Below are 12,389 nucleotides of genomic sequence, written 5' to 3'. Positions count from 1 at the left end.
ATCCATTCTTTGAATCCTTCTTTAAGCTTACAGCAAACTGCAGATTTCACTGAAGTCTAAAGTTATTCGTGGAAACAAAGTTTTTATCCTTTGGGTCTGCATGACGTTTTTAGAGAATGCAGACTATTTTGTAGATGTGTCTTGTGATTATATTCTTTTTTCTGTTGAGCAGTTCCTAGAAACTTCCTATCTTTGTGCTGAAAGAATCTCTCCATATTTACGACCTCTACTGAAGCTATGCATAGTCACTGTGATGATTAAAAACCTACAACACCATTTATAATCTGCTCCAATCTCTGTGGCAGATAAGAAATTCTTTCATCAGTGAAAGACAGAGGCTAGATCTACTGTTGCATTTTATTGAAGTAGTCAAGCCTGAACAATAGCAATACAGTTGTCAGATCACACCTTGCACTGAGTTTCTGCTGGTCTAGTTCCAGGCCCTGCAATATTTTTAGATTCTTTTGTACAAAAAAGAAAGAAAATAGTAAATTATTTGTTGTCATCTGGAAAAATGCTTTTCAGTGTTGAAAATGATAGTGATTCAAATAAATGTGTTTTTAAAGAAAGCAGCATTATACATTGAGATGAAAAATGATTTATTACATATAAACTGCAGTTATTAAAGTGTTACTGTTATCTTGAGGTATCTTGTAAACCTTTTTGCGCAAAATTAATGATGCAATTAATGATAAAATTTTTTTTTTGCAAAATCATAAATATTACTGGCACATATTCCTATCATGACTTTCCTAATGGGAGTATGTCTTTTCAATGTGGCTGTGTTTGGAAATGTTTTATAATTGGGGTGGCAGGATTTGAGAGCTCTGAATAGACAAAGTTGTGCGGGAGGGCAGCATGATTACATGTGGCATGGCTATGTTTGGAATGCATGACTAGACATATTTGGAATGCATGACTAGACATATTTGGGGTAGTTTTTAAAAACTCATTCATGCATGGTATTTACTCATTGCTGGCTAGGTCAGCATTCATTGCCCATCCATAATTGCACTTAAGAAGGTGGTAGTGAGCCGCCTCACTGCAGTCCACGTGGTGTTGGTAATGCTCACAGTATTGTTGAGGAGGGACTTTCAAGATTATGATGGAATGACAGTCAGAGAGTAGTGATACTGCTCCAAATCAGGTAGCCATATGGATTGATGGGGAATGTGCAGTGGTGGATTCCCTTGGATATTTGTTCTTTGAGTGGTAGAATTTGCAAAATTGGAAGGTGCTGTCAAAGGAAGACAGGATATAAATACATTTCGGATGGTGAAGGTGAGAATACATGAAATGAATGTGGAATGCTGATAAATGAAGAGCTGCATTTTATAAAGAATATAAAGACATATTTGGCAATGGCTCAGTGAGTAAATCATTTGGTGAACCGCATAGATCAAAAACTCCCAGAATCACAAAAATGTTATGTCACCCAGACTGAGGCCATTCAGCCCATCAGCAAAGATTTCAAGTTTGAGCTCCAGTGAATGCTAACATCACTGATTTCAGTCATGGTTGTAACGACAACAAATTCAAGATCTTAGAGAAAGTTGGATCTCATTAATATGCTTAGGATTTCTACAAATTTAAGAGCCAAGTCTAGAAGTGGGAAATGCAGAGAATTTAGGTATAATAACTATACAGCCATTCTTGTCCCTGTTCTACCCACATCTCTGTAATGGCCACAACATCGAAGTCCCAGGTACCAACCCACGCTGCAAGTTCACCTACCTTATTCCTTATACTTCTGGCATTGAAGTATACACACTTCAATCCACCTTTCTGGTTACAGGCACCCTCCTTAGAGATCGCTGCATTATTCCTAACCTCCCTACACTCAAGGTCCTGTACCCTAAAGCTACAGTCCTGGTTCCCATGCCCCCACGGAGTTAGTTTAAACCCTCCCAAAGAGCACTAGCAAACCTCCCCCCAAGGACACTGGTGCCCCTCAGGTTCAGGTGTAGCCCATCCTTTTTATAGAGGTCCCACCTTCCCCAGAAAGGACCCCAGTTGTCCAGAAACCGGAATCCCTCCCTCCTGCACCATCCCTGTAGCCACGCATTTAACTGCTCTCTCTCCCTATTCCTCGACTCTCTATCACGTGGCACGGGTAACAAACCAGAGACTACAACTCTGTTTGTTCTAACTCTGAGCTTCCAACCTAGCTCCCTGAAAGCCTGTCTGACATCCTCACCCTTCTTCCTACCTATATCGTTGGTGCCAACGTGGACCACGATCTGGGGCTGCTCCCCCTCCCCCTTAAGGACCCGGAAAACACGATCAGCGACATCACGTACCCTTGCACCTGGGAGGCAACATACCAAACGTGAGTCCCTGTCGCCCCCACAAAACCGTCTGTCTGTACCCCTCACTATTGAGTCCCCAAGAACTATTGCTCTACCTTTCTCCACCCTACCCTTCTGAGCAACGGGGCCAGGCTCCGTGCCAGAGGCCTGAACCTCGTTGCTTGCCCCTGGTAAGTCATCCCCCCCACAAGTATCCAAAACGGTATACTTGTTCTTGAGGGGAATGACCGCAGGGGGTCCCTGCACTGGCTTCCTCCTCCCACTCCCCCTCACTGTCACCCATCTATCTTGAACTTTCGGAGTAACTACTTGCCTAAAGCTCCGATCTATGACCTCCTCTATGAATCATCTATGAATGTTGCACGTTCCAGGGTTCAAATGTTTTAGTAGGATCAGACATGGGGGTAAAAAAGGGGGAGGCGTGGCATTACTTGTCAAAGACAGTATCACAGCAGTGGAATGGACGATGGAAGAGGACTTGCCATCTGAGGTAGTTTGGGCTGAGGTTAGAAATAGGAAAGGTGAGGTCACCCTGTTAGGTGTTTTCTACAGGCCTCCTAATAGTCCTAGAGAAGTAGAGGATAATATTGCGAGGATGATTCAGGAAAAGAGTGAAGGTAGCAGGGTGGTTGTTATGGGGGACTTTAACTTCCCAGATATTGACTGGGAGAGCTATAGCTCGAGTTCATTAGATGGGTCGGTGTTTGTACAATGTGTGCAGGAGGGTTTCCTGACACAATATGTCGACAGGCCAACAAGAGGGGAGGCTATATTGGATTTGGTTCTAGGTAATGAACCAGGCCAGGTGTTAGACTTGGAGGTAGGTGAGCACTTTGGGGACAGTGACCACAACTCGGTGACTTTTACTTTAGTGATGGAGAGGGATAATCGTGCGCCGCAGGGCAAGAGCTATAGCTGGGGGCAGGGAAATTATGATGCAGTGAGGCATGACTTAGGTTGTGTGGATTGGAAAAACAGGCTTCAAGAGAAGAACACTAATGAGATGTGGGGATTGTTCAAGGAGCAGCTACTGCGTGTCCTCGATAGGTATGTACCAGTCAGGCATGGTGTAAAGGGCCTTGTGAGGCAGCCGTGGTTTAGTAAGGAATTGGAGTCCCTTGTGAAAGGGAAGAAGGCGGCATATGTAAAGATGAGGCGTGAAGGTTCAGTAGGGGCGATTGAGAGTTATAAGGTAGCCAGGAAGGAGCTAAAGAGGGAGCTAAGAGAAGCGAGAAGGGGACATGAAAAGTCTTTAGCTGGTAGGATTAGGGAAAACCCAAAGGCTTTCTATAGGTATGTCAAGAATAAAAGGATGACTAGGGTAGGTATCGGTCCAGTCAAGGATAGTAGTGGGAAGTTGTGTGTGGAGGCGGAGGAGATTGGAGAGACATTAAATCAGTACTTTTCATCAGTATTCACTCAGGAACAGGACACTGTTGCTGATGTGAATATGGAATCACAAATAATTAGAATGGATGCCCTGGAAATATGCAGGGAAGAGGTTTTGGGAATATTGGAAAGGATGAATATAGATAAGTCTCCTGGGCCTGATGGCATTTACCCCAGGATCCTATGGGAAGCTAGGGAGGAGATAGCAGAGCCATTGGCCTGGATTTTTATGTCGTCATTGTCAACGGGAATAGTACCAGAGGACTGGAGGATAGCGAATGTGGTCCCATTGTTCAAGAAAGGGAGTAGGGATAGCCCTAGTAACTATAGGCCAGTGAGTCTGACTTCAGTGGTGGGCAAAGTCTTAGAGAGAATGGTAAGGGATAAGATTTATGAACATCTGGGTAGGAATAACGTGATCAGGGATAGCCAGCATGGTTTTGTGAAGGGCAGGTCGTGCCTCACAAACCTTATTGAGTTCTTTGAGAAGGTGACTAAGGAAGTGGATGAGGGTAAAGCAGTAGATGTTGTGTATATGGATTTTAGTAAGGCGTTCGATAAGGTTCCCCATGGTAGGCTAATGCTAAAACTTCGGAGGTATGGCATTGAGGATACATTAGAGGTTTGGATTAGGAATTGGCTGGCTGGAAGGAGACAGAGGGTAGTAGTTGATGGATTATGTTCATCTTGGAGCGCAGTTACTAGCGGTGTACCACAAGGATCTGTTTTGGGACCATTGCTTTTTGTTATCTTTATAAATGATCTAGAGGAAGGACTTGAAAGCTGGGTAAGCAAGTTTGCGGATGACACGAAAGTCGGTGGAGTTGTGGATAGTGAGGAAGGAAGTGGTAGGTTACAGCGGGATATAGATAAGTTGCAGAGCTGGGCGGAAATGTGGCAAATGGAATTCAATGTAGCTAAGTGCGAAGTCGTTCACTTTGGTAGGAATAACAAGATGATGGATTACTGGGCTAATGGTAGGCTACTTGGTAGTGTGGATGAGCAGAGGGATCTTGGTGTCTATGTACACAGATCTCTGAAAGTTGCCACCCAGGTAAATAGTGCTGTGAGGAAGGCATATGGTGTACTGGGCTTTATTGGCAGAGGAATTGAGTTCCGGAGTCCTGAGGTCATGTTGCAGTTGTATAAGACTCTGGTGAGGCCTCATCTGGAGTATTGTGTGCAGTTTTGGTCGCCATACTATAGGAAGGATGTGGAAGCTTTAGAACAAGTGCAGAGGAGGTTTACCAGGATGTTGCCTGGAATGGTAGGAAGATCTTATGAGGAAAGGCTGAGGCACTTGGGGCTGTTCTCATTGGAGAAGAGAAGGTTTAGGGGAGATCTGATAGAAGTGTATAAGATGATTAGGGGTTTAGATAGGGTAGATACTAAGAACCTTTTACCGCTAATGGAGTCAGGTGTTACTAGGGGACATAGCTTTAAATTAAGGGGTGGTAGGTATAGGACAGATGTTAGGGGTAGATTCTTCACACAGCGGGTTGTGAGTTCATGGAATGCCCTGCCTGTATCAGTGGTGAACTCTCCTTCTTTATGTTCATTTAAGTGGGCATTGGATAGGCATTTGGAAGTTATTGGGCTAGTATAGGTTAGGTAGGACTCGGTCGGCGCAACATCGAGGGCCGAAGGGCCTGTACTGCGCTGTATCCTTCTATGTTCTATGTTCTATAACTATACATAAAGCTGGTGAGTGTGTGGAATGGTTTGCACACTGAGGCAATGGAGACTGGTACTTCACAAGGAATGCACCAATTTTACATCTGCCACGAATGTTCAAAGATGTTCACTTGGTGACAAGGACAAATATTTTCTAAAGTGGCTGATTAGATCATTTACCAGGGGTTGGAGGCTGAATAGGCAAGGGATATTTTCCCTGGAGTGTTGGAGACTGAGAGGTGACCCTATACAAGTTTATAAAATCACGAGGGGCACAGATAGGTTGAAATAGCCACGGTCTTTTCTCCACAGTAGGGGAGTTGAAATCCAGAGCACGTAGGTTTAAAATGAGAGGGAAAAGATATAAAAGGGACCTGAGGGACAACTTTTTCATGCAGGGGGTGGTGCGTGTGCATAGAATGAACTACCAGAGGACTTGGTGGAGGCAGGTACAATTACAACATTTAAAAGGCAAATGGGTGGGTTAATGAATATGACGGGTTTAGAGGGATATGGGCCAAATGCTGGCAAATGGGACTAGATTAATTTAGGATATCTGGTTGGCATGGATGAGTTGGACTGGGGGGTCTGTTTCTGTACTGTACATCTCTATGACTGTCTGTGTGGAGTTGGCACATTCTCCCCATGTCTACGTGGGTTTCCTCCCACAGTCCAAAGATGTGCAGTTTAGGTGGATTGGCCATGTTAAATTGCCCAGAATGTCCAGGGATATGCATTTCCTTTGGGAAATACAGGGTTACAGGAATAGGGCAGGGGCATAGGTTTGGATGAGATGGTCTTTGGAGGGGCATTTTGGATTCAATGGGCCAAATGGCCAGCTTCCATCCTGTAGAGATTTTATGATCTATGATAAGTCCATTTGGTCTCATAAAGTGCAATAATGGAATTCAATGGTATTACTATCAGTTATTCCCGGACTCTCGACATCTTTGGGGTTAACATTGACGCGGAAGTGAAATAGATTAGTCATATAAGAACTTTGGCACTCACCTGCTGACTCCCAAAGCTTGTCCACCAACTTCAAGACACAAGTCTGGAATATGATGAAATACTGTCTGCTTGCCTGGATGAGTGCTTCTCCAACAGCACTCGAAAAGCAGAAGAGAAATATCTACACAATGGTTTCAAGAAAAATGAGTATCCAATAAACACTATCCACTGATTCCACAGAAACAAACCCAATCAAGCAGACACAATGCAACCAAAAACTATAGCCACATTACCTTACATCAAAGACATATCAGAAATGACTTCCAGACTACTCAGACCCCTTGGTATCATGGTAGCCCACAGACCTACCAATAAACTTAAACAGCAACTAATGAACCTAAAGGATACTACTAACAAACCTAACGCCATTTAAAAGATACCATGCAGAGCTGTAAAAAACACTACATCAGACTAACTAGCAGGAAACTTGCCACCAGGATACATGAACACCATCTGGCCATAAAAAGACATGACACACTATCACTAGTTTCTATATATACAGATAAAGAAGGACACCACTTTGACTGGGACAACACATCCTCAGACAGGCAAAACAAAGACATGCACAAGAATTCTAAGCAGAACTCCATCAATAAACACATTGATTTAGATCCTATCTACTGTCTCTTGTAAAAATGAACCAGAAATGACATCGCCCACCTTAAGAAATTAAGGGCTATAGAGAGGTGAAACATACCACTAGCTCTCAATGGAGACTCTCACTGATGACATTACCTCGTATGGTGATGAAATGTCTGAAAATAAACCTTCAAGCTTAGTGGGTTAACTTACATACTTACATTAATACTCAAAAAGCTTGACATCATCCATGACACTTGATTGGCACCACACTCACAAATATTCACCCCCTCCATGATCAATGCTCAGTAGCAACAATGTGTGTGATCTGCAAGATGCACTGTAGAAATTCACCAAAGCTCCTGAGACAGCACCTTCTAAATCCATGACCATTACCATCTAAAAGAACAAATGCAACATATAGATGGGAACACCACCACCTGCAAATTTCCTTTCAAGCCACTTTCCATCCTGACTTGGAAATATATTGAACTCCTTCAGAGTCACTGGTTCAAAATCCTGGAACTCCCACCCTAATGGCAACATCAGACTGCCTACAGCAAACAGACTGCAGCAGTTTTAGAAAGTTGCTCACTACCACCGTCTCAAGACAAACTAGAGATGAACAATAAATTCTGGCCCAGCAAGTGGTGCTCATATCCTTTAAATTAGTAAAAAAATGATTTATTTGGCTCTGTAAACAGAACATGTCGATATTCCTTTAGCAAAAGAATTTTTGTGACAAATTGCACATGAGCATTTTAAGCACAGCAATCCTCCAGTCTAGGAAAAGAGGTGAGTCCACTTTTGTTCTCCTGTTGACTTCCTGATTAGCAATACAAAATCTTTGTGACCCATCAATTTCAGCACCATCACAATAGGTGATATCCAGCTACTATGATCCAATTCATTAATGTAATTATCCATCATGAATTTAATCTCTTCCCTCACTTGAGATAATATCTCCAGATTGAATCTATAAGGATGCTGTGTTATAGGCAACACATCTCCCACGTTACTATCATTAAGACAGTTTTCCTGGCCTTTTCCCACAAATTAATTCTGTAATAAACTTCATAAGTCACTTTAGTATTTTTCTGAAGAATAAAACTCAATGCTATCCATACTCCTCCACATTATTTAATCTGATTGCGATCAGGTCATGTTCTGATTCATTCTCCAATTCTTTTAATACTTCTATTTCACTCCTTATTTCTTTCACTACCATAAGTACACTTGTCTTGAATATTACCCTTGTCATAATATCTCTAACTTGCTAACGTGACACTCATTGATTGTTCCTGCTACCTATTTACATTGTTGAGCTTTTTCTTTGATTTCATAAGATCCCACGAATCTTGCTTTTAATGGTTTGCCAGAGACAGGTAACAACTCTAACACCTTGTCTCCAGCAATAACATTTTGGATATTGCCCTTTTTGTCTGCTCTAACTTTATTTCTTGTAGAACATCCTTCAAATGCTTCTTAGCCAACTCACATGCTTCAGTTATTTCTTTTGATTTTTCTTGAATCAATTTCAAGGTCATCTGACTTCATGTTCATATTTCAGTTCAAAAGGACTGTGAATGCACTCAGAGTCGCTAATAGAAAATAGAAACAAAGGAATTCCTTTATCACAATCACATGGGAGTTCACAATAACAAGCCGTTGGCATGAGTTTCAAAGTTCAATGCCATCTTTCCAATGCATGTTGAGATTGTGGGTAATAAGCACAGATGAAAATTGTTTTATTTCCAAACTAGTCATCATTTCTTTGGATATTTGCAATGTAAGAATTGAACATAGATCAGATTGTATTTCTTTGGATAATCCATATGTTGTAAAAAAAACAAAACAAATGTTTTCACTCCTACTTATGCAGTAATTCTTCTTAAAGGCATTGCTTCAGAAAATCTTGTGGAAATATCCATAACCGTTAAGAGATATTGATTCCCATTCCTGGTTTTGGTAGGGGTCTTAAACAACCTAATAAGACCATACTCAATGGTTCAACAGCCTGTGTCGGAATTAAAGCACCAGTTTAATTAAAGGCGTGAGTTTTCCCGTTGTTTGACATAACTGTCAAGTCTGGCAAAAACTAGACCTCATCTCTATGTAACCCTGGCCAATTAGGATGTTTTAGTCTGTGTCCTTATACTAGTGACCTAGTACTGGAATTTCAGAAAATTCCATGATAATACTCAGATGGAAATACCAGCTAATAGATTTCTGCCCATTTCTCATTAGCTGGTTTTTGAGGTGGTCTCCATTTTCTCATTAACACTGTATCTTTTAAAATAACAACATTTAGCTCTTGTTTTTGGTTCAATTTCTGAATAGGCTGTTTGGTACAACTTACTTCTAAATCCAATTCTTGCGTTCCTATTAAAGAAAGTGGACTAAACATACCTGCCTCATTCTCTTTACCTTCATACTTTCTAGTTACATTATCAAAGTTTGTACCCAATAACAGAATTTCAGCATTATCTCCCTGATTCATAGACTCATTTTCTTGCAGTCTAATTTGATGGACCTGAGATCTAGTACAATATTGTCTGGAAACAATCTTGGATTTTCCTCCTGCAACACTTCAGTTTCTTTTACTTCTCATAGTTGTTCCACCATCCTTGGTGAAGCCAATATTCTTAAACCTGTGAGCTTATTTCCCAAAATAAAAATCAATTCCTGCTAGAGGAATTTTCTTTATTACTCCCACCACAACTACAAAAACTGCCAAATCACTCTTTAACTCACCTTTCAAAAATGAACTAGTTTGTAACTCCAAGTACATCTCCAATTGTATTTTCTCCTTCAATAGTCCCTCTGGAAGAAATAGAGTATCACCAGCAATTGATTCATTCCTGTGTCTCTCAATGTCTTTATTACTTTATCTTCTTGATTCAAAGAATAAGGAGACATCTTCATTTTTGACATAAATTACGTATAACTTCCAGTAAAATTCCTTGAAAATATTCAAAAAAGAATCTCCATATCTGTCCCGAGTCACCTTAGTACATTCTTAGTACATTCTAAAGAAATGTATTGTTTTTGTACCAATGCCACATTTGTAATAGCTATCTTCTTTCCTATTGGTCCCCATTGCTCTTCAGATATTCCTATTATTGCAATCAGTCTCCCATTTTACTTCCAGCAACTGGCTTTACTATGTCCAGTCCTATTACAAGAGAACAAGTTAACTTCTTTATGTCGCCTTTTTGATTACAATCTTTTTTTCTTTATTATAGACTCATAGAGATGTACAGCATGGAAACAGATGCTTCGGTCCAACCCGTCCATGCCGACCAGATATCCCAACCCAAACTAATCCCACCTGCCAGCTCCCGGCCTATATCCCTCCAAACCCTTCCTATTCATATACCCATCCAATTGCCTCTTAAATGTTGCAATTGTACCAGCCTCCACCACATCCTCTAGCAGCTCATTCCATACACGTACCACCCTCTGCATGAAAAAGTTGCCTCTTAGGTCTCTTTTATATCTTTCCCCTCTCACCCTAAACCCCTCATAATTTTGTTAACCTCTATAAGGTCACTCCTCAGCCTTCGACACTCCAAGGAAACAACCCCAGCCTGTTCAGCCTCTCTTTGTAGCTCAGATCCTCCAACCCTGACAACATCCTTGTAAATCTTTTCTGAACCCTTTCAAGTTTCACAACATCTTTCCGATAGGAAGGAGACCAGAATTGAACGCAATATTCCAACAGTGGCCTAACCAATGTTCTGTACAGCTGCAACATGATCTCCCAACTCCTGTACTCAATACTCTGACCAATAAAGGAAAGCATACTAAACGCCTTCTTCACTATCCTATCTACCTGCAACTCCACTTTCAAGGAGCTATGAACCTGCACTCCAAGGTCTCTTTGTTCAGCAACACTTGACCATTAAGTTTATAAGTCCTGCTAAGATTTGTTTTCCCAAAATGCAGCACCTCGCATTTATCTGAATTAAACTCCATCTGCCACTTCTCAGACCATTGGCCCATCTGGTCCAGATCCTTTGGCTTCCTTCTGTCTGTTCTCTAAAGCTGATACCTCTCACATATGCAGATTTTATATTTCTCCAATTTCCTTGTGGAATTCCAAAGAATCATTTCCCCACTGCCTATCTGCCAGAACTGCCACTTCTCTGATCTTTAATACTCAGCGAGCATCTCAATAAGTTTTAAAGTTTGCAGGAATGCTATTTCTGACTTCATGCATGATTGACATTTCCCTTACATTCTTAAACATTTTCTCTCGTTTGAGTGATCTAAACCACCAATCCCACAGCATTTATTTCTCCCTTGCAAATTCTACAAATGTCTGATAAGGTTTCTTTCTTGTAGTCCTATGTTTTAATTGAAAAACTTCAAACTCATAAGCATTGATTATTGCCTTGAGAGTTTTGTACTCTGCAGATTGTTCTTCTGACAAATTGGCATACACAGTCAGAGCTGTGACTATCAAAATACTCTAACTTTAAGGTTCAAGGCTCTTTTGACCACATCATCTGTGCAGCTCCTACTCAAATGAGGTGAAATATCTTTTGACTCCAGCTTTACAATTATAGTTACTAACCATAAATTTTTAGTTAAATCGAAGCCTCATTGGAATCAGAATTATCCTCTAGGCTATTACCTCCTCCCTTCTTTTTCACTCCAAGCTCTTCTTTGGACAATCATGTTGTTGAAGTTCCCTAACTCTTTCAAGTTCATTTTTAAAGAGTCCATCTCTCTCAGCTTTTTGTCTTCTTCAATTTACATTTTTCACACTTTTTTCCTTGATTCCAATTATCCTCTGTTTTTCTTTTACTTCACTTTCCATTTAAGCTCTCTTAATTCTATATCCCTTTCCACTGTCCTCTGCTTTTCCCTCTCTTGTTCGAGTATTTTCATTTCTAAGTATATCTTAGTTAATTTCAGCTGTAATATTCCAATTTCAGGTTTCCTTTCTTACAATTTTAAATATTGGATAATCACTTCAAGCATCCCATTCATATGAGATCCTGCTTTTACTTCTACCTGCAAATTATTGCAGATTCTCTCAGTTTAGCTTTAGTCAAGATTTAAAATAATCCATTGTTGCATCTTCCATTTCTAGAAAACTCTTAGCAACGTTCAAAACCATCTTCAAATACCGCCCAATAAACCGAATTGCCACTTACCCAGTATTTTGAAATGAAATTTATAGATCCCTCTTAAATGTAGTGAATTTAGATCATTATATCCCAGCTGGTTATTTCTGGGCAACTCAGATCCCAGCTGAAATTTGGCTTGATATATGAAATTTTCCTTTATTTATCAAGGCAATCTGAACTACAAGCACACAATTTAGTATTCACAATAGAACAGGCATTTATGAAGCAAAATAAATAAGATAAAAAGAAATAAACCAAGCTAGTAAACTAATTAAAACTGTTCAAAGCA

Source organism: Hemiscyllium ocellatum, chromosome 39 (assembly GCF_020745735.1).
Source record: "Hemiscyllium ocellatum isolate sHemOce1 chromosome 39, sHemOce1.pat.X.cur, whole genome shotgun sequence".
NCBI classification, from domain to species: domain Eukaryota; kingdom Metazoa; phylum Chordata; class Chondrichthyes; order Orectolobiformes; family Hemiscylliidae; genus Hemiscyllium; species Hemiscyllium ocellatum.
This window is presented reverse-complemented; position numbering follows the sequence as displayed.